Source organism: Camelus dromedarius, unplaced genomic scaffold, assembly GCF_036321535.1.
Source record: "Camelus dromedarius isolate mCamDro1 unplaced genomic scaffold, mCamDro1.pat HAP1_SCAFFOLD_176, whole genome shotgun sequence".
NCBI lineage: Eukaryota > Metazoa > Chordata > Mammalia > Artiodactyla > Camelidae > Camelus > Camelus dromedarius.
The window spans coordinates 506,708-530,506 of record NW_026989746.1 but is presented as its reverse complement, the minus strand read 5'-3'; the positions used below and the strand labels follow the sequence as shown (position 1 = coordinate 530,506).

Here is a 23,799-nt window from a genome sequence, read left to right as displayed (position 1 = left end):
ACAGGGATCTGACCCAGGTAGATAGCTGCAAGAACAAAGGATTCTAACAACAAAGAATTACTACATCAAGAAGATTGCAAAAACCAAGCTCGTAGGAAAGGAGCCTGAATTCTGACTTGGGGAGATGGTTTTCCAGGACATTAGTTTGCCATCTAGGTCTACAGAAAGTTGCTATTTCATGCCCCAACACCTGGTCTCCCAACTTACTGGCCTGTCCTGCATTAAGGAGAATGAATTTGGACTCAGTAACACTCCTATCTTCCTAGCAAGATGGGCACTGGAATTGAGGGCAGCTATCCCACACCCAGGGACATACTGTGTGCCCTTGATGGTTCCCCGAGTGTGGGGAGTGGTTTACCCAGGAAGGATGGGGACTATGCACCAAAACTCAGGCAGTATGCTCCTTTTGGGATCTGACCTTGTACCTCCCGCTCCCCGCCAGCACAACACCTGGGACAGTGGAGGTAAGGCAGATATATTGCCTGCCTGTGTCCCAGCGTGTAAAAGGGGAATATGTACTCTTTCCAAGGTAGTTCTGAGCGACAACACCTGCGGGTGCTTGGTTCCCAGAGCAAAAGGAAACCCAGCTCCGCTTGGGGGCAACGGGTGTGATCCCCGTAGGGGTCCTGCAGAGGCCTTGGGTGGAGGGCTGTGCCAGGGAGTTAAAATATGAGCTGCGGGCCTTGAAGGGTTAGAGAAGTGTGCAGAGGCAGGACTGCTGCCTCCTTCAGGATGCCCCCAGAGTTAAAACTATTTCTCTCCATCTCTGCTACTCTCCTCCACACTCCAGATCCCTGCCTTCTCTCTGCTCCTCCTGTCCATGTCTCTCCCTCCACTTTTCCCCTTCTCCCCTCCTCCTCCCATCTTCTCCGTCCCTCCCTTCCCCAACTTCTCTTGCAGAACACAGAGAGGATAGCTGGCCCTCCTGCGCATGCGCAGTCTGTGCCAGCTGGACCGAGGGTTGGAAGCTGCAACTCCGAGCCGGGGATCGGCCCCAAAGGCTTCTCAGCTCTTTCGCCCGGTAGGACTTTGGCTCCTGCCCCGGCGCCCCGGCCACAGCTGTCCAGGGCCAAGTGTGCACTTGCCGCGTCTCGCCCCAGCCGGGCTCCCCTCAGTCCGCGGCTGGCGTCCCCTTCCCCTCTCCCGCCCGCGAGTTCTCTCCTCCCGGGCTGCCTCTCCTCGGCCGCCGGCCCGTCCCCGCCCCTGGGCGGGCTGTGTCCCGGGCGGGCGGGGTCTGCGGACCCGGACGGTGGCGGGCGGCTGGGGCTGGGGCTGGACTCCGAGAGGGGCTACAGCCCGCGTCCCCCCCCCCCCCGCTTTCCCTGACCCGCGACCCCGGGGCTGCCCTCCTCTCCCTTTCCCGCTACCTGGGGACCAGCTCAGTGGTGTGGGCGCTGCTCCCCGGGCTGAGAGCCTCCGGCTGTGAACCCCAGCTTCTCCTGTTGGAGTCGGGAAAAGGGAGCGTCAGTGCTGAGCGAGCTTCCGTCTCCTCCCTCAGTGTTTCTGCCCCAGGTAAGTACCTTGAACACTTTCACGTGTTTTGATGGCGGTGCTTGATGATGTCACTGTTTTTATAGTGAGAGGGATTACAGTGTTGAAAGCAAGGCTTGGTTCAGTTAAAAATGAGCTGAAGGCATGAGGCTGTGACATCCTCCGTCCTTCCCTCTCCCAGGGTGAAACGTGTGGCCGTCTTTCTTAAAAAGATAGTTACAGTCCCTAACTAGCCCAGCCCAGCTAGGGTGTGTTAACAGGAACAGCACCACCAGAGGAGTTGGAGACTCAGGGACTTTGCAGTCCTAAAGAGCTCCTGGCAAAATTTGGTTTGTTTTGGTTTTTTTGTTCTTCTTAAATTGTGGGGCAGACTAGTAGTATAGAGGGAAAAATAATTGTCAAGAAATATTTTTTCATTTAACATCTTTATTGTGATATTGTTCACACACCATGAAGTCCACCCACTTAAATGCTACAATTCAGCAGCTTTAGCATATTCACAGTGGTGCAACCATTAATATTCCAGAACGTTTTCATCACTTCAGAAAGACCAGTGGAAATGAATGACCTATCCACCCCTTCCCAGTGCTGGTTCTAAAGAAGTTTCTTGGTTGTTCCTGACCATAAATTATCTTGTTACCCATAAAAACTCTGGTAGGAAATCTAAACAGAATTGTATTGAATCTGTCTATCAAAGCAAGAAGAATTAATGTCTTTATGGCATAAATTTCTTCTACCCATGAATATATCTCGGACCCTATATTTTCATATTTCCAGAGCCTGGCCCATGGGAAGTCCTCATTAATTGTTGGGTTTGTGAATGATGAGATTCTATACATCGTTAGTTGCAACTGAAGCCTTTCACAGAAGAGAAAAAAAACTCACTGAAGCCAAGTGACTCTCTGATGGTCAGAAAGAGTGACAGCCAGTGCTGGAGTGACCCAGTGGACTTGGTGTTTGTAACCAGATTTCTCTAGCACCTACAGCTAAGGGGATCAGAGAATTCTTTTATTTTTTCTAAATGGCGTTGCTTTTATTTTTACTTATTTTTTAAAATTACTTTTTATTGAAGTGTAGTCAATTTAGAATGTTAGTTTCAGATGTACAGCAGAGATTCAGTTATAAACATATGCATATGTATCTACATATGTTTTAGATTGTTTTTAGTACAACTCATTACAAGAAATTGAATATAGTTCCCTGTGCTATATAGTAGGTCCTTGTCATTTATTTTATATTTATTAATGTGTATCTGTTAATCCCCCTTTTCCTGCCTGCTAACCACAGTTTGCTTTCTATGTCCATGAGTCTATTTCTAGCAGCACCGTATTTGCTAGTAATATATGCTGGTTGGCTGCTTTCAGTTTCAGTAATTCCACCTTATCTGTGGGCATTTTCCTTCTGGTGGGCCTGTGTGTGGTTTGCACACGTGATATAAGAGTTGTGTATTTGGGAGAACTCCAGGCCTCATGTAGTGCCTGGTACAGAGTGCCCACTGAGCTGATGCTTGAACTGGGAAAAAAAACATAGTAAACGTTGGAATTTCCACTATGGTTGAGAGTTCCAGGTTTCCATAACCTGTTTAGCCCACCTTAATGTTGGCTGCACCCATACTGGGTAATTTGGTGGAACTTCATGGTATGGTGGTGTAGAGACGGGGCCTCGTATGCTTCTTCTCTTTCCGTTTTCTAAGACTCATTCTCCTGGGCCTTCCAGATCCTCCCCCAGAAGTGCCCAAGGCTGGCTTGGTGCTGCGCTGAGGCAATATTTGTTAATAAGACCCTTTCCTCATCTCTTCTGAGCCTCCGTTTCCTTCTCTGCACAATGAAGACTTAGACTAGAAAAGTGCTTTTCAGTTACTTTTAAGCCATGTTTCCTTTGAGAAACCGAATATACAAATCTCTCCTCCCATTCAACATACAGATTTTGACACATCCTCCAAGGAATGACATAGCTCTTTGTGGAAAATTGAAGTGATTGTGATTCCAGGTGGCACAGAAAAGACTCTTCAGACATTTATTGCAGGGAGAGGGCAGGAAAGGGGCAGTGTATCCCACTTTCTAGTGTGAGCACTGGAACAGGGGCTTGGGTTTAAATACAGTGTCTGACGTGGCCTCAGTCTAATCTTTTTTTTTTTTTTGCCTCTCTCTAATCTTGCACAATGTGATAAACCTCTCTCCCTCAGTTTCTTAATGCGTCAAGTTGGGGTGATAATAGTTTAAGTCTTTTGTGAAACATTATACACATAAGACATTTGTTTCTCGGTAGAAACAAAACCTGCGAGAGAATCAGGGATTTTTTAAAAAAAAAAAATCTTGTCCACAGCACTCTGTCTGTGTCTATTTTGAAGTTCCTTGAGGGTGAGTGTTGGGTCTAAAGTCCATCGTGGGACAGGTGGCCCATGGGTCTGTGTGCAGCAGATTGCCCCCTCCTCCCCAGTCCTCTTCCTCTCAGTCCAGGATGAAGTTCCCTAGTAGATTTACACAGAGATCTTGTGGAAATGGCTTTTCATTTTATTGTTTCATGAAGAAGGGCTGCCATCATGATCTCTGTAGTCTGCTTTTGGTGACCTGAAGGCTATGCAATTACGTTTTTCTATTTAATAAATAGAAAAAAATTACAAGTACAAAATTAGACCTACGGTGGTGGCAGGGGCTCTTGAAAGTGGGGACCATTAGCTTTGTTAGTTTCAGGTGCAGGGGCCTCTGGCCATGAGGACACATCATCGTGCTCTGAAGTTTGAGGGACCAGTGGGCTCAGTGGGAATGTTTACTGAGTGTATCTCATGGGCTGGGCATTGACCTATTTGTACTGTGTGTTCCTTATTTGAGACAGTGAGCTCATTTAACCTCAATAGCCTCTTTAATAAATTAGACTTTTTATTTTGAGATATAATGTAGATTCCCATGTAGTTGTAAGAGATAATATGGAGAGGGCCTACGGACTTTTTGCCCAAGTTTCTTTAAAGGTTCCATCTTGCAAAGTTGGGATACAATTCAGTAATGACTCACTAACCCTTTGAGGTTTGTGTTATTGCCCTCATTTCTATTCATGATTAAACTGGGGTTAAGAGGAGCACACAGGCCTGCCCAGGTCACACATGGTTAGTGTAGAGTCGGGTGAAACGTGGGCTTGGGATTTCCAGGCAGTACCATCATGATGCTCTGTGGCAGGGAGCAGCATTCACTTTGCTTGTTCATTCATTCAACAAGCATTTATTGAGTAAACTCTGTGGGTCAGATGCTATCATAGGTTTATCTGATTCTTCAGCAGTATGGAGAATCCGGTAATGTTTCCTTCTTTTTTTTTAATCTGAGAAAATTAGCTCTGAGATGTTATAAACCGCCCAAAGGAAATATAGCTCATAAATGAGGGATAGTAAATTTGTACAGTTCCTTCTTCTTATGCAGGTGGTACCCTAGGCATTTTACACTTGTAAACTTCCATAATCCAGATATATTCTTGTAAGGCAAGGATTTTTTTTTTAATTGAAGTATACTCATGTTTACAATGTTGTGTCAATTGCAAGGTGTTTTTTTTTTTCTTGAATTTGGAATTCAAAAAATATTTTTTGAGGGGGGTAAATAGGCTTATTTATTTGTTTCATTTTTTTTTTAAATGAGGTACTGAGGATTCAACCCAGGACCTCATACATGCTAAGCATTTGCTCTACCACTGAACTGTACCCTCCTCCCCAAAGCAAGTTTTCTTATCAAGTATTCTGCAGCTTAGGAGTTCAAATAAATTGGAGTTGAAATCCAGGACTTTTGATCCTACTGTGTTTCTTTGCATTATATCCTGCTGAGGGGTGTGGAAGCAGTTCCTTTATTCATTCCTTTATTCAGCAGTTTTGAGCACTGACTTTGCATCAGGGCCTGGCTAGGTGCTTGGAAACAGAAAACAAGAAATGACCCTTTTCTGCAGAGGGCGGAGGCCTAGACCAAAAGCTGCGTAATGTGATCTGAGCTGCGGTAGCCATGTGCAGACGCTGAGGACAAACTGTACCCCCGGCTTTGCTTGGGCTTCCCCTGCCTTCTGACTGGTACACACCAGGTCACCGCAACCCAGTGAGGCCCGCAGCCCGCAGCACAGTATGTACCTCGGTCTCCTCTTCCCTCTCGTCAGGGCCTGCAACATGAACATCCCTGACTACGTGCAGTGTGCTGAGGACCACCAGACTCTCCCCGTGGTGGTCCAACTCGTGGGGATCATCTCAGAGCAGAATTTGTTATGCATCTATAAGCGAATCTCCTTGGTGAGGCAGATCAGCCCGTGCGGCTCGCAGTGGGCACTCTGTATCCACTAAAGTCACCACTATGCGCCTGAGAATGGGTGGAGCGACTTCCAGACACACCACAAGGTCGTGGGCCTTGTCACCATTACCGACTGCCTCTTGGCCAAGACCTTCGAGAAGCTCCACGTGCAGAGGAGCTGTATGGCACCACGCTCTATGACTCTCGGCTCTTTGTCTTTGTGCTGCATGGGGAGGTGGCCGAGCAGCCGCGCATGAACGTGGCCGTCAATTTACGAGGACTGCAGGGTGGTGGAGAAGAGGATCGAGGACTTCACTGAGTCTCTCTTCATCATGCTCAAGTCCAAGTGGCTGGACGTTGCATCCGACAAGTCTGGGGACAAGATCCTCCTGCTCTACATCCTGTTTGAGAATGAGGACTTCGTGGGACTGGACACAGAGAACAGGAAAGTCTACCTGGATGCCCGGCCACCCTGGCTATGTGAAGGGTTGCTTCCCTACATCCAGAAAGGGATCAGCAAGGAGGAGGGCTGTCTTGTAGCCAAGGCGTGAGGGAGGAGCAACCCGCCGGTTTTCAGACGTTTAAAAGTGAATCCGCCTTTGTTTCGGAGAGATTCTTTTAGGGTTATTATGGACACTTACTCCCGCTTTTCAGCCAATTACCCTGGTGTGACCCCTGGAGTTGCTGTCCAATAGATTAGCCAAAGCCACTGATGCTAGGAGAGCTGGGGAGGAGGCTGCTCGGAGCTGAGATGTGCTCTAGGTCAAATGCACATCAGACGCTGAGACTTGTCTAGTAAATAGAATGTAAACTATCTTGTTACTTTCTTTATTGATTACATGTCAAAATGATAGTATTTTACATACAGTAGAATAAGTAAGATATGTTCTTAAAATCAGTTTCTAGGGGTTTTTTTGGGGGGGTTACCTCTTTAAATGTGGCAACTGGGAAACTTTCTTTACATGGCTCACATTTCATTCCTGTTGGACAGCCTCTCCTGGGACAGTCTCATCCCTGTGCTTATAGATGTCATGCTGAATCCTGAGATGCAGAATGAGGCGCTGGTTGAGCTGGGGGTGGAGCCAGTGTCTCCTGCTTCCCAGGTCCAGCACCTGCACGGCTCAGGCCCTCTCTCCCTGCCTGACAACCACCATGCCAATTGAGGACAACGGAAACACTGCCAGGGGCTTCCAAATGAACTCCTTACGCAGGGAAAGGCATGTCACGGAGTATGGGGCACAGCAGGGAAAGATTCGTCCTCACTTTGTCCCTGTGATTAGGTCAACGGACCCACTTTGTCTTGGAAGTGCAGACGAGTTCTTCTGGGCTGCCTACCCCCCCACCTTCTGCTCTGTTTCCCTGTGTATCTATTGAGATATCCCTCGAGAAGAAGAGGGTGAGATGCCTTTGCCGAGAGGTGGTCCCCATTTGATGGGGAGATTGTGGGAATCTGTGTCCCCCCGGCCTACGGCCTCGGGCCTTGACTCTGGAGAGGGCTTATGGCGGTCCCACAGGTGACGGTCGGAGGACCTGGCACGTGCTGCCGGGCCCGAAGTGGAGGAGGTGTTCTGCGATTCTCTGTGAGTCTAAAATCAGATTCTACTTTCTGGTTGTTGGTAAGTTGGAGGAGAAGATGCCAGAGAATTGATAAAAAGATAGTCCAGACCAGTCCTGTGAGTGACAGGCACAGGGGACCCGAGTCCCACCTGCTTGTGGTGCCTGGCGGGCTCTGGATGAATTTTCACTTCCTCCCCGGACATACCTCTATGGCTTAAGGAAGGGGCGAGGCATATCGTGGCCATGACCTGTACTTGTCCTCGCAGGGCCCTGTGATCTACATGGCTTTCTCCCCTTCTGCTTCTTGTAGATGAGCTGGCAGATGTAGTGGTCTGGGCAAAGCCGAGGGCACAGATGCCAGCAACGTGCCACTCCCAGGCTGGCTCCATTCCCGTCACCTGTCACCTCCTGCTCAGTCCCCAGGCGTCAGTGAATGTAGGTGCATCGGTGCAACGTAAGCAGGGACCACATTATCCCCCTGGACAGAATGGTGGGTGAGCAGTGGAAGCCTGGAGCCCTGCCCCAGCCCCCTGGCCAGTGCCTCCTCTTTTGTCACAGGAATCACTTGTGATATGTTTGCTCAGCAACTGCTTGGCTCTGAGTCTGCAGACCCACCAGAGAATGCCAGCTTGTTTTTGCTTTTTGAAGTGTGTCCTTGGGATTTGGCGGAGTAGCTGGTTGTGTGCTTAGCCCATAGTGGTTGACACTGTCACCATTGTTTACCCAGAACCTCGTTTACCAGGCATGGCTCTCGGCATCAAAATACAGCAGCGCATTAAACCTCCCTCCTGGTGGGTCTGTCTGTTTTGGTACCGTAAGGGCTCAGCCAGCATCTGAACGTCAGTGAGATAACGCGGCCAGTGAGCTCGGGTCAAGTACGCTCTCCTCCAGTCACTTTTACTCCATTGTTGCTTTTACTATTCCTCAGTCGTTACTTTTTTTAAACAATGCTTTCGTGCAGGAACAGAGCCTAATTCTCTCCTGTTACTCTTGGTGGGAGTGAGTAAAATTGTCCAGCTTGAAATGCGACCACATTTTGTAGCTCAAAAGCTGTCTACACGCATCTAGGTGAAGTTTAGGTTTGGGGCGCTGACCACGTTGGGGTCCCCAGGCAGCGCCGCTCGCCTCAGGCCCCTGCCTTCCCTGGAACAATAGGTGAGGGTGGGTCTCACCGTCCCCTCGTCCCTGTCCTCACCAAACTCACCTAAATTCTTGTAATTGCTGTCAGTTATTTTTGTTCTCATGTGTTTCTAATTTTCGCTGTTCCTCTTTTCCTTTTTCTATTTCCCTTTCTATCTTGTACCGCCCTGTGAGCATGTTGTTGCGTCTGAAAAGTGGACTGTGCACACCCTGCATTGGAAATAGCCAGATTGTCCTCCGTGCTGTCCCCATCGCTTTAAAAAGCAAAAACCTTAACAGTTGCCTTGATCCATATATTATCCTAGTCATCTTTTTATTTTCTAGTTTTTTGGAATGTTTGCTTTGTTAGCACATCACCCACTGGGGTTTGATACCTGTTAAAATCCTTGCTTTGAGGAACCAGTTTGGTCCTCCTTATGTTTGGTGACAAATGCGCACTTATTAAATTTGTTTGATTGTTTTGAAGAAGTGAGATGCGAATTGATTTAGGCGGCTGCTGAGGGATTTTTTTCATGGAGTATTTAAACTTGGAAAGTCAAAATCTGCAGCATCTTCCTTGATTCTGTCTTTCACACAAACGTGTTTGGCACGCGGTTCCGGGCTGTCGCTGTGTGACGTGCGTGACGGAGATTCCTGGCCGGTGGTCACTGGTGAGAAAGTGGCAGGCTCGGAGATGAGCAGCTGCAGGGGATGCTGTTGGAGGAAGCAGTCACCGGTTTTATGTTTTTTTTGTTTTTTGTTTTTGCATTCACCTTCCCCGTGCCATTTACTTTACTTTGCCTTCATAGAGAGGCAGGAGCGGGTCTAAACTCCATGCCACTCTTATTTTCCCTTTACGAGGCTGGTTTTTCTGAGTATCAGAACAACATGGCCTTCTCCTAAGTAGCTGGCTCACTTGGATCTGGTGGACACAGGGACCGCTAAAGGGGACCGTAGCTTCCTCTCTGCTCCAGCCAGTGGGCATTCAGAGTCGGGTCTGTGGTTTGCCTCAGCAGCCATGCAGGCCTCCCTGTACCAGCCTTTACTATTAACCCATGTTGGCAGTAAATAGCTGACTCCGTGTCTGTTGCAGCTGACGTCCACCACTGACGGCCGTGTCGTTAGTTTGCGGTAGTGAGTCTCCAACACCCCAGTCAGCCGTGAAGTGACCTTGCATTCTCACCCACACCCTGGTTCATCTCACCCGGGGAAAGGGTTTGGCCACCACCGTCATGCTGGCCATGAGACCTTGTTTCTCCTTTCATGCCCTGGTCCAATTGTGGACACTTCATCCTTCACTGACTTGGTCTCGCTTGAGACAGGCCAGACTTTCTGAAAGAGTCCATCACATTCTGGGGGGGAACAGAACAGAAGGAAGAGTAGCAAGTAGGTGTCTAGGCAATCTGGGTTGGCAAATGCAGGCTGGGATCTGTGAAGGCTGGGCTGTGCCTTGGACACAGGCCTTTCCCGTGGCTCCCGATAGCCCAGGGGTCGGAGTGAGAACAGCCTTGCCTGGGTTCCCCCATCCTCATCTGCTCACTGGCAGGTGTGTCTGCTAACTAGGAACTGCCCCAAACCTCGGGCCCTTCAAAGTTCAGACCACAGGAGAACCTTGAGTCCCTTCTCCTGGGCCTCCTTTGTGAGAATCCAGTGCCTTCTGAGATGACCAGCGGCAGGAGATGCCTCCCCCTCCAGGGAGCTCTCTTCGGAGGACTGTGACGCACTGTACCTTGCTATGAGCTTGTGGGGTTCCATCCGTGGTCCTTGCAGAACCAGACTTGAGACTGGCTTAACGATAGAAATGACAGGAGTGATTCCAGGGCAGGGCCGGGGGGAGGAACAGGGGAAATTGAATGTGACCTCAAACACCTAGGTGGGTTCTGGGTCTGTTACTAAAATCGGGAGCCTGGGAGGTACCTGCCAGGAATCGAACTCTAGAGTAAATGGTGGACATGAGGCATTTTTAAGATTCCATTTTTCATCCAAGTTAGGACTTCAAAGAGGCACTCGGGTCTATGGCCCTGGGGCTCATGTGAAGGAGCCGGACCACAGATACACGTTGGGAGTCATCATTCTTAGCTGGTGTTCACAGCCGTGCAGGTGGATGAGCTCATCTCGAGAGGTGCAGACTGAGGCTGAGGCGGGGCAGGGCTGTGCCTGGGTTGGAGGAAATCCCAGACCATGCAGCTTTGGTGTGTCAGTCAGTGGCGTTTGGGATTTTCAGAGCAATGGCATTTATCCTTAAGGGTCCTGGGGGTGGGCAGGGCCACCCAGGAAGAAATCTGAAGGGAGGGTTGTGGCCACGCGTGCGCGTCTTGGGATGATGCAGAGGCTGAATGGTCCGGGAGAGGAACCTCCTCGGAAGCTGGAGTCGGAGTGGGGAGTGGGGAGAAGGTAGTCACACTCACCTGTGAGGGAGGGACAGAGGCCTAGGGAGTCTCCACCCTAGCGGACTCTCTTTCCCACGAACAAAAGGCCAGCAGACAGAAGATTTGAGGTGAGAAGGGACGGGCGCTGGGAGAGGAGCCAAAGTGGAGAATGGTGGTTGGACAGTTCTGGAATAGTCTCCCTGCAAAATAGAGTTAAAAAACCCAGACTCTTAAGAATATTGATAGTGACGTTGGAGGAGATAGTTCTTTTTCTGGCCTCCTAAATGTAAGGCATGTATCCGGGGATACACAGAAGAATCGGGCAGTCTGGTCCGGGGGCTTGACCCTTACCAGGGGGAACAATGCAAGTTTAAAGGGGGAGAAGGGCAGCGGAGGGAAACTAGCCAGGCCTCGTGTCAGGTACCAGTCGGCCACACTACTTGCGTGTTGCATTCACATCCATGTCTCCCAGGTGGGCGGTGGCAGCCCCCTTTTGCAGATTGGGAAGCCTTCTCAGAGGGGTTAAGGGATTGGTCCGTTTAGCGGCTAGTCAATGCTGTAGCAGGATTCAAGCAGGGCCTTGTCAGACTTCAAGGGCATGTTCTATCTACTAATTCCGGTACCTCCCTGTTGTACCTGGATTGGTGAATTGGGTCAGTTTTGGAGCCTTTCACAAAAAGTACGATTTAAGTGCCTCAGGACTGTTTCACAAAGCTCAGAGTTCTTTGATGGTTCAGAAGCACCGCAGTGCTTTTCGCCCCACAGAGGTAAGGTCTTACTCCTTTGACGCTGACGTGGTTGCAAATGACGTACAGGTGCAAAACCAGACTTAGCAGCTTCTGAAGGGAAACTCTCCAGTTCTCCCTTGATAGGCTTTCTTCCACGGGATGTAACCTGCTGCAGCGTAGATCTGAGCTTTCCGTATGGAGTGAGGGTTTGATATCCAAAGTTAGCAAAGAAGGGTCAGATGGAGAAAATCGACGTTAACAATTTATTTTGGGGTTTCATTAGACAAGATGCACTATCGCTTAATGGCCCATATAACGTATGTAATTGAATACAGAATATTGCATTCCTTAATTTCTAATGAGAGCTGTCTTGCAAAGTAAGGTTGTCTGCTTTGGAACTTCAGCTTAGCCACTAGGGCGCCTGTCAGTGTGTTGGTGTGATTGTATTTACACAGTGCATGTAATCTGGGCTTCCTCAGCCCCAAACACTCTAGTGCAGAATCATAGGCTGTAGCCATCACTTAGTTACACAAATACTTCTACAGCTATATGATACAAAAAAAAAAAAAGAGAGAGAGAGAGAGAGAGAGAGAGAGATTGCCTTTATCAAAGTTCCTTTGATTTTAACTGCAAACTGTTGTTGAGCAGCTCTGGTTTCCTTTGGATATGAATATGTACATTTCTTTGCATGTAACTTGGATTTTAGACTAGAACACCAACCTCTTGCTTTCCATGAGCCACAAAACTCATAGCCAAATGACATACGTATGAAATATTTTATTCTTTTCTTCTGAGACAGAATCCTTGAATCTGGGACTTGGGCTGTGATTTTGCTTTTTGCTCTTCCCACCCCTCTTGTCGTCTCACTCCTTTTTCCCACGTGGCCTCCAAGATGTCATGGTCTCCGAGGAGCAGGTGGACAAACACCAGTTGGTCGCCAAGCAGTCCTGCTGTAGAGGGAGCCCAGCCAAGAGCTAAAGGACATCATCAGAGAGGGCTTCCTTGAAGAAATGGGCTCTACATTCAGTTATGAGGACAGAGTAAGAGTCAGCCAAGAGAAGGAATCAAGAGGGTGACTCAGGTGGCAGGAGCAGCCCGGGTAGAGGCCTGGAGGATTGTGGGGTGGGGACTCGGGGAGAGTGCACTGTGTGGTCCAGGGTGGAGGGTGCCCCTGCTTGGGAGGACCCTGGAGTGGGCCTAGGGTTGGAGGTTTTGGAGGAGCTTGCTTTTTTACTAGAACTGACACAGAAGAGGCAGTGAAGTGTGTCAGCAGAAAGTGACCCTCAGGAGAGGTACTCCTGGTTTTGTTTCTGATGTTCTACAGAAAGAAGGGGTCGGGGTGGGCGAGAGCAACTCTGCCCGTCCCTTTGAGACCCACCCCTTCATTCATTTATTCATAACACATGCAATTCTGAGTGTCCAGGGGAGAGAGGGTGGACTCACAGTAGTAAGAAAAATGTATTGCTTCTTGAGAGCTTAGCAGTGTCAGAAGTTGTCTTAGCGTAGAATGTTCTAGGAACACAGCAGGGGCACCTAACCCAAAGGGCAGAGGTTCGAGGGAAGGAAGGCTTCCTTGACAAACCGTCAAAATGAGCCTGGAGGCAAGTGGGAAGTAGCAGCAGGTCAGGGGGCACCTGAGGTCATTGTGGACCTGGGTACTGTGGTGAAGGTGGGCGAGCAGGGTCGGGGGTGGGGCTAGAACTCTACCAGGGAGCCTCTGAAGGGTTTGAAGTGGGAGTGATGTAATCAAATTTGTGCTTTGGGAAGGCTGTCCTGGCTGTGTGTGTGTGTGTGTGGTGTGTGTGTGTGTGTGTGTGTGTGTGTGTGAAGCGGGGAAGAGGGGGAGAGTGCCAGCAACTGGGAGGGTCATTAGAAGACCATTGACAGGCTGGGGGGCCACCAGTGGGAGAGGGGCGTCGGGGCTGCTTGGGGACGGCAGGGGCAGTGTGGATGCCGGATTTCCTCATGGGGAGGGCTTATTAACTGTGACCCCCTAGCGGCACCTTGTGGCTGGAAGAAAACGGATGCAGCCAGGTGGACTTTTCTCTTCTTCCCTGCCTTGTGTGATGATCTTAGCTCAGCCAACATTTGGAACAGAAGAGCTAAGTTTCAGGGTAGTCCAGGACTTTGATGAGCTCGTTCGAGTGAGATCTGATAGGATTTAGGCTTGTGTTGAGATCTGCATGTTCACTTAGCTAGAAACGTCCCGTCTTTTGGATTTCCATAGGGGTATTTATTCTTGATAAAGATTGCTTTCTTGGTGAGAGGAAATTTAATACAGCTGCTGTCTTTCTCAAAAAAAAATCTTATCTTTTAAGAAATTTAATATTCAAAAGAATAGCAAAATTTAAAAATGATAAAGTAAGGCTTTGGTGTAGTTTCTTTGGATTCTGAGTTAATGTAGAGTTAGAGCCTTTGCATTACTTAAATAGCACATCCTTGTCAGTATTTAAAGAGCTGTTAGTGAGCGCCCCAGGCCCCACTTCTCAAAGCATCATTAAATCTTGCTCTGAAATACTGAAGTCATAAAGTTCTTGTTGGCAGAAGCCAAACAGTTGGTTTATAATTTGCAGCATAGCACCCTTTATAAAATAATAATAGGTTCAAAATTAAGAAAGTGGAAGATAACTGATTTTTTTAAAGCTGAAATATAAACTCTCTTGTGTTAATGTTGCAACTGGAAATTTCGAAAAAAAAAATCCTACTGTAATATCATCTACGTGGAATACATATATGTCTATCACGTTTGCAACGTAACTGCGCAGTGGTTTTTGAAGACAGGACCATTCCAGCTGAGATACTGGCAGTGATGCTTGCTGGTTTTCAATGGAAAACCCTAAATTTGCCTACTTAGCTTTATTCTTTTCTTTTCTGTTCTCTCTCTCTCTATCTTTTTTTTTTTTTTTTTTGTAGTGAGAGGGCTCAGTAGTGCTCTGCCAGCATGATTTTGGGGCAATTTGGGGGCAGATATCGTGCACAAGCAGTGAGATATTTCCATGCATTTTACTTTCCGGACATCACCATGGAACATGTGGGGGTTTGTGCCTGCAGGCCGGGATGCTGCAGGACTCCCTGGTCCATCACCGTTATGTCTTGGAGCTGCTCCAGTCAGTGAATGACTTTCTGTGGCTTGGAGGTAAGGTGATCTGATGCAGATGATCAGATGTGTAAAAAGTACTGTTACTTGAAATAGAAAACCTATCAAAAATGGCTCTAAAATACAGGATGAAGGAGGAGAAATGGCTGAGCTGCTTGCATGGGGAATATTCTCAGGTGACTCCCTCATTGTGTCTCCTGTCAATCCCCCCACCCAGCCCTGCACGGCAGTCATGCTGAAGCAAGCATGCACTTTCTCAGAAACACGCTGAATTTCCTTGTGCCTCTGTTTGTTGGCTTTTTTTTTTTTCAAAGCACATCTTGCCCTTTGTTTAATGCCATCCCTGCCTAGTCACCTCTTACACTCATTCTTCTGGACCTCGTCCGTACAAAGCTGCTGAATGGATGAACAGAATGTAGTATCTCCATGTAGTGGAACATTATTCAGACGTAAGAGTGAATAAAAAAGAAAAAATAAATAAAGGGGAATATGAAAAAGCCACCTGCTCTGGGAAGTCCACCCTGACTGCTCAACCCGCCCTTTTCCCTTTGAAACCCAATCACTTATGCTCCTCTCTACTCTTTTTGATAGTACTTACCACCTTCTAATAAACTTTAACACTTTCAAAAAAAAAAAAAGAGAGAGATGCTGATACCACTTCAACATGGACGAGCCTTCATAACAGCACGTTAAGTGAAAGGAAGCAGACACAAACGGCCACATATTGTTGACTTCAGTGATCTGAAATGCTCAGAATAGGCACATGCAGAGGCAGGGAGCAGGTGATGGTTGCAAGGGGATGGGTGGAGGGGGGTTGGGGAGTGAATGCTAGTGACAGGGGTGTTCTTCTGGGGTGATGAAGTGTTCTGGAAATAGATGGTGGTGAGGGCTGCACAACCGTGAGTGTGCAGAAAACTGCTGAGCGCTGTCTCTGGGAGTGCCTGTGGTTGGGGGCGGATTTATTTTGTTCTCATCCGTGAAGAGTCATCTTGTGCTGAGGCCATTCTACTCCTGTGAGTGGTGAGGCTCAGAGACTTTGCAGAGTCATGTGTTATTTTCCCCCTTGCTGAGTGTAAGCAAAAAATTTTTAAGCCTGAGGAAGTGCTCTATCTGCAGAAATGTCTTTGAGTTTTGCATGGTGTAAAAATCTTGAGAGATTTTTAATCGTTGAGGAGAGCCTGTGGGGGGAAACAGCCCGTGAAGCCTGGGTGACACTGGGAAGAGCCGCGCTTCCATCCCTGACAGGGGTGGGGATTTCACCCCCGTTCAGGCAGTGAAGGGCCCAGACCCGTGAGCGGAGTTGACAATCGTGAATATTTACGTGTATCCGCTGCTTCATCTTGGATATTAATTTCAAGCTGAGTCAGTTTGTGGCGGCAGCCTCATCCTACATCAGGAATCTATACTATCTGCTCTTTGAGGTGAAGACCTGACAGACTTGATTATTTAACAGTCTCCCTTGAATTGATATCTCAGATTCCTTTGTCAATAGTAAAACAGCAGAAATATAGACGTCCTTTTATGCCGATGTGACCTGGAGCAGGTTTAGTCTCTGTGCCTCAGTGGCCTTATCTGCGGGTGGGGAAGATGATAACAGTGCTTCCCTCAGAGGGGCTGGTGAGGGGAGAGGGAGGAGCACAAAGGGAGGACTTACACGAGATACTCATGAATGACAAAATTTAGTGCTCTCAGCCTGGTGAGGCCTCAGGGCCGAGATGGCCGAACAGAGCAGTCCTAGCCGGAGCTCGATCCGTGTTGGCAGCTGTTATGATCAGTATCACCACTGTGGGTTATCAGGCAGTTTTAAGACTTGGTAATAGGAATTCATGAGTAATGTTAAAAGATTAGACAACTCAGATCCGGTTTACATAGTTCTCAAGATTTCCTATGAGAAATGGATATTTTTCCCCCATCTTTAATCTGAGTTGAGTCTCTATACAACTTCTGTATTCCTCCAAATTTTATTTAATTCTCCATTTCTTGAAAAAAAAGTCTTTAAATGGAGTTACTGGTGTCTGAACTGAGGGTCTCATGCATGCTGAGCACATACTCTCTCAAGTGAGGTATAATCTCCCCCGTGATTTTTTTAAACTTTTCTTTCTTAGTATTCAGAGATTAGAGGCCTCTAATTCTTTTTCTGGAGACATGTCCATGAACCTGTAAATCTATAATTAGTGGACAAAATTTGGTTTATTAAAAAATTCTATAAAACATTCTGCAATCCTTTCAAAAGTAAATGCTCATTGACATAAAATGTTTCTCCTTTATGGTGATTTCTAATTTTTTGTCTGCCTTAACTTATTAAAAGTAATCCTCATCATCATAATGACCAAGCTTGCTCTGAGTGGACACCTCCCTAAGGCTAAAATGCTTTCCTCATATTTTACCTCATAGCAGGTGTTTAAGGGTAGGCATCAGTGTCTCCTTTTTTGCAGCTGAGGGATTGAGAAATGGGGCAGCTTGTCCAAAATCTCACACAGCTGGCGCTGGCAGACTCAGGGCTGGAACCCAGGCTGCACAGGATGCTTTCTCAATGTCTCCTCTGATCAGCCCCGTGTTGAGTGGTTTCCCGAACTCCTGTGAGTCCATAAGTGAACGATTTTAGCGGTCTCAGTTTGATGAAGCCTTCAAAGGAGAGACACCAGTGAGAATGTGAGACAGAGTGGCATAAATTGAAATTGTACATTTTCACAAATGTTGCATTCTCAGGCAATGGCTTAAAAAGTTTATATTTTTTTATTTTAGTGCTCTGTAAACACTAAAAACAAAATATTAAAAATGATTATAGTGCAAAATAGGAGTGGGCTTTGAAAGTCCAACCATTGCTAATGATGTTGCTTGTTTTTCTCTAGTGGTGCTTATTGACAGAAAAATTTACAAAGACTGAATTGGTTCTATGTAGTCTTAGTATGGAGGAAAGTTTTGTCAGTGAATATTGTAAGTAAAATCTTTACTCTTTTCTTTCCTGTTGATGAATATGTAAGTTGTTTTCATGGCTTAAGTACATTTCCTCATTTGTGAAATTTGAGTGATGCCGTTTACCTTGTTTGACTGTGAGATGTAGACGCCTTGTATACGAAGCACCCAAGAGCTGCTTAGTAAAAATATGCTGTCACAAGGACAGATAGTTTAGAAGGATCAACTCTGAATACTAAAGAGGGTGGCTTGTTTCTGATGCATATTCAATATGCATATATATGAATATATGAATATGGCTTAAAGTAACAAGGATTCAGGGTTTTGTGTGTGTGTGCAGTATGAAGGTTTAATGAAATCTGTATCATTCTAGTGAGACAGGGACTAGTTAAATCACCTTAAGCAGATGGCCTTGAAGATTATTTACACAGAATGTGTGTTGTTACAACTCAGAATTCATGTTGCCGTGTAACCATCCACTCAGACATTTAAATTCGTAGAAATCTGACCAGAACTATTAAGTTTAGAAAAATCCACATTGATTATTTTAAGGGAATAAGCTTCTTTCTTTTGTGATTAAAGAAATTTTGATTTATTTTTCTGCATGCTTAATAGGTTTTAAAATATCAAAACATTGATTTGACATGTCACTTTTTTTAATAGAATAAAGCTCATGCTGTTTTAATGTGCAAATAAAAGTTTTTGTATTTCAATACACTTGTATGATTTCCCTGGCTCTTTGAGAAGTATTTTGCAAGATACTTAGATTACCTACTGTTGGAAAAATACAGACGTGACTTTTATGAATAGAGGTCTAGTACAGATCTGTTGGTTTTTGCTACAGTGCATGACATGAGGCCTAGGAGAGAGAGCTTTGCTGCTGATTGCCGGAAGGACAGATCCCAGATCTCAGTCTCCCCTCCTGTAAAATGAAGTGGCTGGACTGGATTCTTTCCTCTTCTAAGATGTGTTTCCATGAGCCTGTGTCTTTTGTTTATATTCAAGAGTATTAGCAATGTCAGATTAAATACTGAATACCCCTCCCTTCCCCGAAGCAAACTGCAGTATGTGCTACATAAGCTTTTAGTTATCTGATTCTTGTTTCTGATTCAACAAGCAATTTTTGTGTTGCATCTTTCCCGGCAACCTGGAAGGTCTTTTTAGCCATAGGAGGCGCTGTTGCACCTTCATACATTCTTAATTTTCCTGTTTGTAAAAGAAGGCTTAACAAATATTTTTTTGCTTTGATTCCTTTGCTTAGTGCTTCAGAATAGCACAATGTCCATTATGTCTGTCTACCTGGAAAAATTATTCTGCTTATATCTTTGTTTTATTCTGTCATCTCGCTGTGAACATTTCAGACTTGCTGTGCAACAATGGCAAAATCGGTCTTTTATTCCAGTGTTAGCAACCAGTGAGCCGGGATTTTATAAAGCAGCTAGAAGCGGCCTCTTGAGCACCTTAAAGCTGAAAAGTGTACTGAGTTCCCTGAGTATTGACCCAGCCGCTGTGTGTCATTTGGTGGGAGGTGATTTTGTACATAGAAGAAGGGGTGTAGTGATTTGACTTGGGTTTGCGTGCACACGCTGTCACTGAGCCACGTGAGCCTGAGTCAGTTTGTTCTGAGTTTCTCCCTCGTCTGTGAGATGGGGATGCTCGTATATGCTTTGCAGAATTGTGAGAATTAGAAATTATGTAAATTGTTTAGCACAGTGGGAATGTCAAAGGGCTCATAAAGTTTAGCTCCTGTTTTGTATGAAGCCATCATTTTACAGTCTTTGGCAATTACTAAGAAACAGGAAAATAAGAAAAGCTGGTTTTATGATGAAAGATATTTGAGGAGGTTCCATAGTTCCTATACCCATAATTTAGCATCAGCAAAGTCAGGACCGTTACACAGTCGCCCTGAACCAACGTTAAGCCACAGAATTTTTTGGTACTTCATATATATTGGGGCTTAAGTGGACCCAATACTTATACACATGTTTTCTCCAGCAGCCAACTGAGAGATGACACAGAAGAACAGACAGGCGATAAATGTCTCCTTTATTACTGATGAAGCCACGTTCTCCATGAAATTCAGGGCTGTGGGAAAATGCATGTCATGATACTGTGTCCCAGAATTAGAGACTCACGCAGTCCCAGGTAACTCTGGGCCACAGCGAGCCTTCCCTTAAGATGATCTGCCCCATCCTGCACAGGGCTGCCCTGCCATGGAGCTGAGCATCCCGGGTGCTTCCCAAGGGTGGCCAACACTGGAGGGAAAGGAAAGGTTTCATATGCCCTGCTTGTCTCTCCGGACTCACACCTCAATCTGTTATTGTGAAGAGTGCTAGCCGTTGGCCAGGGGTCAGGGGTGTGAAGGGGGAAGCACTCTCCATGGACCAGAGGAGTGTGGAGGAGGCATCCCTTCTCTCAGTTTAAACAGGTGGTGAGATGCAAGAGAAGGGTGCTCTCCAAGAGTTTATAAGAGGGGAAATAAGGATTTCCTTTGGGACTCAGACTAGCCATGAAACACAGAAGATGATTAGTAGGGAGACTTGTAAATCACTTTCTTATTAAATTCACATTTGTTGAGCACCAAAAATGTGCTACATTCTTTTCTGAGCGTTTTACAGAAATGAATCCTTCAATCTTCACAACAAGTGAGTAAGGGAGATTTGATTGTTATCCCAGGTTTACAATGTGGAAATTGAGGCACGGAGAGAGTAAGTTGGCCAAGGTCACAGAGCTAGTAAGTGGCAGAGCTGGTATTTAAACCCTGGCTGTCTGGTTTCCAGGCTCCCAGGGATGGGCTTTGGGTGTTTAGAGGTATCTGCATCCCTGGATCTCTGTACCTCTGTGCATCACTTAGCCCAGAAAGGACAGGGAAAGGAGAGTTACACAGGTGCTCACAGTCGTGTCTCAGCCACTGTCCACGGACAGTGCACCGTGATTGGCGTTAAATGTCTTCTGGGCAGCAGATCTGTTCGTATAACAGAAATTTAGTCCATTGAGTTAATCTAGAAACCCTTCCTGCTCTGCTTCTGTCCATGGTTTCCATGTGACTGCCTGCCCGTGATTGGGCCGTTGAGGAGAATCTGTACTCATAGTTGAACTCTGATATTTCAGTCTGGTTCGTAGTTTCACATCTCCTGTTACATTAATAAATTCAATTTCTGGTTTCTTTGCATCAGTCTCTCATGAGTTTGGTTAATGTGACATCAGTCCATGGGAGCCTAGTGTTGCTGACGGTATATTTTCTGAGCACGTTGTGGCACTTCTACCCGTGTGGACCTGGGTGGAAGATTTCCGCCTTCCGCACTTATTTTCCCGAACAGCAGGGTCCTCTCCCACCCCCGGATGTGAGGCTGGGAGCTCTCAGAGTAGGCCAGTCAGAGGCCAAGTCCACAAATCAGAAAATAATGAAGTCCTTGGAAGTGGGTTTAATAGAAAAAAAGGGCTTCCAGGTATTCCGATGGGCTGTTCGAGTCCATTTGGTGAAAAGCTATCCACTGTTACTGGTTGAGCTGCTTCTTTGCTGTTGAAAAGTCTGGATTACATGGAGGGATTTTAAAAAGCAGAAAGGTGTGATTTCATGTGGTACATCCACACCGGTGAGTAGTGATGGATGACCGCCTGTGTGAGGCATAGACAGAGTCTTACAAACTTCATAAAACAGCTTTAAAACCTCTGCCATCTGAGTGCACTTCATATGGGGTCCAATTCATGACTGGGCATGCTGAGAGGGCAAATAATTGATAATGGCAGAAAGGACACAGAGGCATCAAAAAGGTCTCAGTCATGTTCCCTGTTTAAAGGATGTGGCACAATGTAATATATTTGAGCTGGTTCTTCACTGAACAGTTTTGAGTGTTTTCTGGGACTCCCCGGTGCACCAAGGTTCCGTGCAGCTGGGTGTCCCCTCAGTGCAGCTCTGTCAGCGCTCATCCTGGGCTGACGTGGTGTCACGGGGAGCAGGACAGTCAGCGTCCCCGGCTCCTCCGAGCTCCGTTTCTTCATCCGCAATGCTGGGTTTCTCTTCGGTGTCTACTTAGTAGGGTTGCTGAGAATCACACGTGATGGTTGTCAGGGGCGATTTGTGGTTGTCTCTGTGATTGTCATATAGTGAATATTTGATAGAAACTCTTGTTTTTTATTAAAATTATGGCTCCTAGATTGCAGTGGTTTTTAGTCTGCATTTACTCTTTTTATAAATTTATTCTTATTTTTAAATAAGCACTTATTTTTATTTATTTTTATGAAGGAACTGGGGACTGAAGCCAGCACATTGTGCATGCTAAGCAGGTGTTCTACAACTGAGTAATACAGACCCTCCTTGTCTGAACTTAAAAATAAATATTTCAATACACAAAATAGCTCTTAAACCCCATCATGGGCCTATTTTCTGTATAGACAATTGAATACATATGCTAATTCAATAAGAATAAATGTTGTTGGGACATAATTTCTGAATCTGTTTATGTGTTTAAAAACGATCATAGGTAGTGATAAACACGAGTCTTGGATCCACTACTTAGGGTCTGTTTTGCCATCATGGGAAATTATATTTTACAGAGAAGGCTAATTGGGTCTCGTTGATATTTGGATGATTTAGCAGATGATGAAGGCTTTCAAAAGCTGACAGTTTTGTATTTTAAACTAACTACAAAGTTATCTTCTATAAATTGGAAGTCCTCAGCTTGTGAATTGCCCAGTAATTCAGTGTGTACATGTCTGTGTCTCTGTGAACGTGTGTGTGTGTGTGTGTGTGTGTGTGTGATTTCAGGAAGGTAGAAATAAGTTCCATATAGCCTTCTGATACCTCTCTCTTCCAGTTCAAGGTGTAGGCATATATTTATACAAATAAATTGATACTCTTTTGTCATTTGGCATATTGGTGGGTATAAAAGTTTCTCATACTTGTTTCAGAAGGGTTGGGGAGAATGAGCTTAGAAAATAGGAGGAGATAGAGGCAGGAAGGTTCTTTACACTTTGTGCAGGATGAGAAACAGTAGCTTTTCTTTTTTCTACTAAAGCAAACTGGCACTGAATTGTAACATACTATTACTCAGAATTGCTTTTCTGATCAGATACGAGTGCCTCAGATTTTTCAAGGCAACATGAATGATGAAATGTGTTTTAGCAATTATCTTTAAATGTAGTTTTATTTTTTTAAGTAAAAGGCTATAGCCTGTTCTTTCTTCCAGCGTTACAAGAAGTTCCCATTGATCCAGGTACATGATAATTGTGCTTAGTTTCTTCGGGTTATTGTTTTGTTTTTTTTTTTAAGTGCTTGTTTCATTGTGGTGTGAATGAATGTTTAAAATTTCTGGATTTTGATGTTTAGAACATGCTGATTTATCAGAACTGTTAAAAACCTGATTGTTGTTTGGTCCTCGTTTGGTGGGGCAACCTATTGAATTCTGTTGTCTGTTAAAGAGGGAAATTCTTCCTCTAGCCTGTAGATCATTAAGTGAATGGTTTGCAGTGTGCCTTTAAAATTCTTTGAATGCATTGAGCATGTTTGTCCAGTGAATTTTGAATTGACTCATAGTAATGAATTTGTTTGATTCTGTGGCTTTTGCTCCTCTCCACATGAATTTGAATTCTCTGTTGCATTTTGTATACGTGTTCTTAACAGGGGAAGAAATTTTGCATTTTTTACATAGGTGGGTTTTCCTATCCCCTCTGAATGCCTTCTGTAATTGATACAGCGAAAATCTGTTATTTCAGTGCTTAATTATTTCATAAACTATTTTTTGGCTTAATCAGAAACAATGACAAAGAATGATAATAAAAAACATGAAAACCTTCCTTCCTTTGAAGAATAGAAATGAGGTGGTCAGGCTCACGCGTGCTTTGTACCTGACACCCGTACTTTCATGTCATTGTGTATCATGATTCGGAGATGGAGTTGCTTCAGGTTTGTAGATTTTTGTTTTAACATTTGTGTTGAATTCATTCTCTAGGCTGATGTTTCCTGTTGCGTTTGTGGAAAGTGTAGGTGAAGGGAAACAGATGCTACGTTTTGTATTCAGGAGGCCTGAGTTGCTGAAGAGTATAGAGTAGAGGGTGGGCTGAGGAACAGAGTGACACTCCCTCACCTCCAGGCTGAAATTGATGAACGATGAAATCAATTAGGTGTATCGGTATTTATTTGACCAATAGAAGTCAGAGGGCCCAGACTGTCTAGTTATGCGCAATGGAAAGTACTGAATTCACCTGCAGAATTAGGTGATTTACCAAGTAGAAACAGCTTAGAGCAATCAGAAAAATCAGTTCTATGA

The 23,799-nt window shown here is 45.7% G+C and overlaps 1 protein-coding gene across 1 annotated transcript in view; it reads left to right on the top strand.

Annotated features, from left to right (window-relative positions):
• Positions 1–23,799, top strand: part of LOC135320510 (uncharacterized) — a 61,081-nt gene that overhangs the window by 23,851 nt on the left and 13,431 nt on the right. Inside the window, exon 14 of the mRNA XM_064483623.1 lies at positions 791–1,512. The gene's annotated coding sequence lies outside the window, so the exon portion shown is untranslated. The remainder of the gene's footprint in view (positions 1–790; positions 1,513–23,799) is intronic.